Source organism: Alosa pseudoharengus, unplaced genomic scaffold (genome assembly GCF_046254945.1).
Source record: "Alosa pseudoharengus isolate Yale_2024_CS ecotype anadromous, Long Island Sound unplaced genomic scaffold, YU_APseudo_1.1 YU_APseudo_1.1_scf_3, whole genome shotgun sequence".
NCBI lineage: Eukaryota > Metazoa > Chordata > Actinopteri > Clupeiformes > Clupeidae > Alosa > Alosa pseudoharengus.
Window position 1 is genome coordinate 10,179,382 of NW_027468718.1, and position 7,103 is coordinate 10,186,484.

Below are 7,103 nucleotides of genomic sequence, written 5' to 3' on the forward strand. Positions count from 1 at the left end.
CTCCCTCAGTTGACTTTTCTTTTCATTTTTTCCAACTTCAGACATGTCCAGAGGGGATCGTAAAAGAGAAAAGTTGTATCTAACACTTACGTTGGTCACAATGTACAAACTACTGCAAGAAAAAGGAAAAATGGGTTTACATTTTACGCTGTCCTTCTAAAAGGGTAATGAAATTAATATTTCTATGGACAAATTGCTACTTAGGCCAACTTTAGAGCTGAATATAGGGAATTGCCCTAGGGATATCATCGGCACCCACCCTATTCTTATGGAGTAACCCCTAGGCAACAAGAAACAGCAAAGAAAAAAAAAACTTTAACCAACAAAACAAGGTTCTGGCCTTTGGCTCCCTGATTATGATAAGCATAGCTTATTGTAACGGTTAATATATTTAACTGAGTGATGAAATGTTGGCTTATTAGAGAAAAACGACAGAAAGAATGAAAGTATTTAAGTATTTGAAATACTCTAAACACAATCCCTCAAAGTATTTTGTTACAAACTACATTAGACTGGTTCCAATCCTGCAAAATACAAATTACAAAATATGCTAAAGTAATTAAATACGTATTTAAAATACATATAATTAAAATACTGCCCATGTCTGCTCATATCCATAGCCCCCCTCACATACACTAAAAGCCCCCCCCCTTCTCCTCATCCCCACACACACATTCATATCCCCCTCCCTCTCCTCATCCCCACACACACACTCATAGCCCCCCCCCCCCACACTCCTCATCCCCACACACACACACCATAGCCCCCCTCCCCTACTCATGCCATCACACACACTCCCTCTCTCTTTCTGTTTTTTCTCCGCCCATGTACGCTATGTCAGATGTCAGACCTCTTCTGATTGGCCATATGAGGTGAGAACACAGGAAATGGAGAGATTAATAGCAGACGCTCACAGAGCTCAGAGTCAGTCAGCATCAGCACAGCATGGAGATTCCTTCAGCATTTTAGCTGCTCGGTGAGTGACATCTGAGTGTGTGTGTGTGTGCGTGTTTCCCTTTCAAAGGCATTAAAATACTGTAGCACAACTCAAACAGGAGTGTTATGATCAATAATCAGCCTAGTTTCTCTGAGCAGTTGGCTGTTCACCCTCTGTAATTATTATAATTTTATAAAAAATAATCAATATTGACTAAAAGGAGAAAGAAACAGATAAAACAGTTGAAAAGATTTACATTTGTTTACATTTACATTTGTTTATTACAGAGAAGGTATCATGAAAGGGGATAGCATCTTAACATGACAAACATATTGTAAAATGTACCAACCTATATTCTAATAGGTGCAGGCCTGTGATATACAGGAAGCCCCCTCAAACGAACCAGAAGACATGCAGTTCATAAAGCTGGCATTTAAAGCCAAGTTCTTAATCAGCCATGGGTGTGTTTGATGATAATGACATCTGTCATTCTCTCATCTATCAAGAGCCAGCAGCACAACATCAAACAGCATGTCGGTATTTTGACAGTCAGCACTAGTACTTGATTTATAAACACCTGTGTGTGACCAGCAGAGTATAGCCTACATGCACTGTGCACTCGCCTATTATTTGAACTTATAGGCAAACTGAACTGAAACTAATTTCACAGGTCTCATAGGCAATGACAAACAGATCTATGTTATTTACTTTCACTATTGACTCACAAGGGGTTACAATAGTAAACATTGCCTAAAAAAAAGGAAAACTTTACCCAAATAATGTTTGAATGACTGAATAAAAATCCTGCGGATAGCTTATTCATCCTGAAAATGAGTTGCCTTGGACTTGTTGTTAGGGCTGCTTACATCTTGTGACAGTGCCTCTTCACTGCTTTGCTTTACATTTGCTTTCCGCTATAGACTAGGTATTTTGGCAAATTGTCTCACCTTCTTTATCAAGCCGCCGCGCGAGCCAGGCCGGGGGGGATTTCGGACGCACGTTCAAACAAACTTAAAGATTCTAATTCCAACAAAAATAGGATCTTCTATCCTTCTAAATACAACCTAAATAATCCAAAGATGTATGCGTGTATCAATGTAAATGTAAACGAAAAGCTTCAATGTTGTTTTGTATGTGGTTACTGTAGTTCGTGAGTTCTTAGTCTATGTTCGTGGTCGTGGTCAAAAAACTATGGGCCCTATCATGACATTCTAAAGTGCATCGTCACTCGTCAAAAGTCTATTCAAATTTAGTAGGATGTCCAGTTCACATTGGGAGGGGTTTCGTTCTCAAAAGTGGAGCGCATGGCGTAACAAGGTGTTCCTAGGTCTTTTAATCAGTCATATGGGTGTGTTTGGGGCGTAACATCATTTTAAACCAATGAGAATGACATCTGTCATTCCCTTTAACGGCGCAACGCGCGATATGTCAAATAAATGCATCGGTATTTTGGCATTCAACGGCGCATTTGAAGGAGGCTGCTTGCGAGACCGTATGGAATAGTCATTCTTAAACCATGCTTTACTAAAACCTAGCATAGCCTTCACGCATTTGCACTCGTCTATTATTTGAACTCATTGGCAAAGTGAAACTAACTTCACCAAGGAGTCAGTCAACGACAAGACAGTTATATGCAGTTACTTTCACTATTGACTGACAATAGGTTACCATCGAAAACATAGGCTGGAAAAAGCAACACTTACCCTAATGTTGCTCAAATGACTGAATAAAACAACATTTATCCTGCAGAGGAGTTGCTTATATCTCGTGACAGTGCGTCTTCAGCTGTGCTCCATACCTGTCTCTCGCCTCTCCCCTAATAACTTTTAACCGTCATTACCAATTTGCAAATGATGGTGAATAACTACTCATCATGAAATGTACAGTATTTCGTAATATCTTTATTCTAATTATGTTTACCATTGTAATCATGCAATTTGTAATGCTTTGCATGGACGTGCGCTGGTGTGCGTTCATGAATGATAGAAGGATGGTGCGTGCACCTGCCAATATGACTGTTGACATGCGCTCTTAAAATAGCATATGAACAACTCGCCATTGACTTCTGACCAGGTTTAGGTGGTGTATGATAGCGATTTTTAGACAATGCGCCAGGTCCCTCCCTAGGTTGTTAATTGCCACACCCCTGGGCGCAATGCTTAAAAAATAAAGGTGCAAAATAACGAAATCAACTTTGCGCCGGTGAATAACGAACTTTACGCCATGCGCTGGTGACCGAAAATACAGCCCTAAATCACTCCCAACTGTGTCTAGCGCTTCTTCACTAATGCGTTCACCTGCCAGGCCTCACTTCCTGTGTCCATATATAGGAGTTCCTGGTGGTGTCATAAAGCAAGTAAAAGTGCCAGCAGGGGGAGGTAAATTTCAATAAAATAAACTTAAGCTTAAATTGGCCCTAACACTAGGTTTTTCTTGGTCAATGGAGTAATGCTTTTTAGAGGGTGTAAGATACTGATTTTTAGATCAAGCGCCAGACTACGCCTATGTTCGTTCATTGACACATCTGTAGTCGCAATGTTTGATGGAAGTGGGGCGCATGGGACTTCAATTTCGACCGCGGCACACACAGTAGTGGCCAATCAGCAAAACGGCAAAATGACGCTTGCACTGTGCTTTGCTCATAAAATACACAAATGCTCTCTCATTTACACATTTTGTGTCAAAATTAGGTAAAATTATGTTAGATACATTCAGATGTAATCTTTTTTTTTCAGTCAGGACTATTTGATTTAGCTGACCAGGACACCAAACTGCCATTGCATTTTCAATCCATTGTGTAGCCTACCAAATATACAAATCATATTTTATAATCACTTCATTATATATTACATTAGGTCACAAGTACACACAATACACAGACAGACAGACAGGCACTCACTCTAACAGATTTCATAGATACTGCATAGTGGTCCATAATAGCTTCATAATGACAGTTGTTTCTGTTTTTTTCTGTGTGTATGTGTGTGCAGAAAGCAGGATGTCATCAGCAAAAGCTATTTCAATTGGTATTGACCTGGGTACCACCTACTCCTGTGTGGGGGTGTTCCAACGCGGAAAAGTGGAGATCATCACCAACGACCATGGCAACAGAACCACCCCCAGCTATGTGGCCTTCACAGACACAGAGAGACTGATTGGCGATGCTGCAAAAGGTCAGGTGACCAGGAATCCCGACAACACCATCTTTGATGCCCTGCATCTGATTGGAGGAAAGTTTGATAGTAACGTGCAGTCTGGTAGAAAACACTGGCCATTTGACGTCATTTGTGATGGAAGAAAGCCCAAAGTTCAAGTGAAGTACAGAGGTGAGACAAAAACATTTGACCCGGAAGAGATCTCCTCCATGATCCTGGCCAAGATGAAGGAGATTGCTGAGGCCTATCTGGGACAGGAAGTAGCCAATGCCGTCATCTCTGTTCCTGCCCACTACAGCTACTCCCAGCGCCAGGCCATCAGGGACGCTGCGTTGCTGGCTGGACTGAACGTGCCGAGGATCGTCAACGGGTCCACAGCTGCAGCTATTGCTTATGGGCTGAATAATCCCAAGACTGCTGAATGTCATGTCCTCATCTTTGACCTGGGCGCTGGCACTTGTAATGTCTCCATCCTTACCATTAAAGATGGTCTTTATCAAGTAATAGGCACAGCTGGAGACGCTCACCTGGGTGGGGCTGACTTTGATAATCGCATGGTGGATCACTTCGTGAGAGAGTGTGAGAGGAAATTTCAGAAAGACCTCAGCCAGAACAAGAGGGCACTGATAAGGCTGCGCACAGCATGTGAGATGACCAAGAGAACGCTGTCCACCAGCTCCCACGCCAGAATTGAAATCGACTGTCTTTATGAAGGCATTGATTTCTACACCTCCATCACCAGAGATCGATTTGAGGAGATGAACGCTGACCTGTTCAGGAGAACACTTGATCCTGTAGAAAAAGCCCTGAGAGATGCCAAGTTGGACAAGTCACAGATCCATGACATCAGGATGCAGGATTGCAGGATTTCTTCAGTGGAAAGGACCTGGTCAGGAGCATCAATCCTGACGAGGCAGTGGCCTACCGCGCTGCAGTGCAGGCTGCCATTGTCAACGGAGACACGTCTAAGAACATCCAGGACATAGTGCTGGTGGATGTGCTCCCATGTTCCTTGGGCATTAAGGTGGCTGGAGGAGTTATGACCACCCTCATCACCCGCAGCACCCATTTGCCATTCAAACGGACCAAGACCTTCACCGCCTACTCAGACAACAAGTCTGAGGTCCTGATCCAGGTGTATGAAGGAGAAAGTGCCAAGACCATGGACAACAACCTGCTGGACATGTTTGTGCTAACAGGGATCCCCCCGGCCACACACGGTGTCCCCGAGATTGAGATCACCTTTGACATTGAGGCTAACGGAATTGGATATGTTTCAGCAAAGGTCAAAACAACTGGCAGAAAGATCAATATAACCATCGCAAATGACAAAGACAGGTTGAACCAGGGGAAGAATGACAATGTCTGGAGTGGAGAGAGACACAGATTCAGGAGTATTCAGGGCTGTTGTGTTGCGTAGCGAGCTAGCTCTCTGTTTTGTTTAAAAGTCAACAGAAGTGACGTTACCCAGCATCGCTTAGAGCACCTTTAATTTACAATTTATCAGATTTGTTCAAAACTTTAAAATGCTATTAGAACAGCCATATGTATTGTTATTTAGCCTGTACTGTATGCTTTAGCAATTTATTTGAATGCCATGATCTCCACACATGCAGCTTATTAAACATTAGTTAAATCTTCAGTTCCCACTCTAAATGCAGTTCACATTTGTCTACTAGGAGTTGCCCTGTGTTGTCATCAGGTTATTTTATAAGAAATTTGATTTCTTTTATGGCTTCATAATTCCATACGCCAAGGTGATTAGTTTATTTCATGTTTCAGTTTTACACTGTGTACTTGACAAACTTTATACTGTAAAGCCTATTCTCTCTCTTTTATTTTGTATTTCATATTTCCATACTGTATTTGGTGTGACTGTCACACTGCGACCTCGAGACACAGAGATCTTTGTAAAAAAAACCACCAGAATTCTCTTTTAATAAACATTTTGAATATGAAAGCGTTTAACATGTAACATTAAAATACTATGTGAAGGTCTGTGTGTGTGTACATGTGTTAGTGTGTGAGAGAATGAGCACCATTTGAAAGTCATTTCTGAAGGTCATTTTCTACTCTAGAACTCCACCTTGAGTGAGATGACGATCAGCTGTAAATTCCCCTGACATTTTCCCCCTTTACCCCATCACCTATGAATCAGTATTGCCATGAAATAGCCACAGCTGCTGATATGGCATCAATCCTAATTTAGTCCATATCATGCCCCCAGCACAAGGTGGCACAAATCTTGACGCAAAGCTTATTCTTATCTTACACTCAATAATGTGTTGATTTTCACCATGCGCTTCTCTCCTATTAAACCCTGCGCCCAGGAGTATGGTAATTAGCAACATAAGGTGTGGTCTGGCGCATGAACCAAAAATCCCTATCTTACACCCTCTAAAAATCATTACGCCACTGATAAAGAAAAACCTGGTCTATAGCTAAAGGCACATAAAGCACAGCTGAAGACGCCAAAACACTCCCATTACTGATTAAGAAAGAACAACCATTTTGCGCCAATTGCCCGATGTTTGACCACATAATCGCACCATTGAATTAGCCAATGTGGACTGGTCACGCCTTTAACTTTACGCCTCTGACCATCCGTTTCTGATCGCCAAAATAGGGCCCCTAGTCTCCGTCGTTCATAACCTGCTGTAAGTGATATTTTCCATATAGAATTCATATCTATATTTTCCCACTGTTCCTATAACACATACAATACAATTATCCTAGAGCATATGGTTAAATTATGTTACTGCGGGTTGTCTTTTTGATTATTCCTGCCAGATTAAACAGGATATCTGCACATTTCCTGATGTATATACTTTCCATCTTTCACACAAATACGCCATTTTAATAGAAAATACATTTTCTGTTGCTATTTTGTTCACCTCTAGACCAAAACCAGTGGTCTCACTATTATCTTTCCCAGAATACGCCCCAAATAATATTGTGGCCTGTTTACATTACATGGGTGCAGTGCCCCCCCTAGTGGACACACAGCAGAA

At 41.8% G+C, this 7,103-nt stretch overlaps 1 pseudogene; it reads left to right on the top strand.

Moving 5' to 3' along the window:
• The first annotated feature begins 3,779 nt into the window (after nucleotides 1–3,779).
• LOC143099604 (heat shock 70 kDa protein-like) lies at nucleotides 3,780–5,624 on the top strand (annotated as a pseudogene).
• The last annotated feature ends 1,479 nt before the right edge of the window (nucleotides 5,625–7,103 follow it).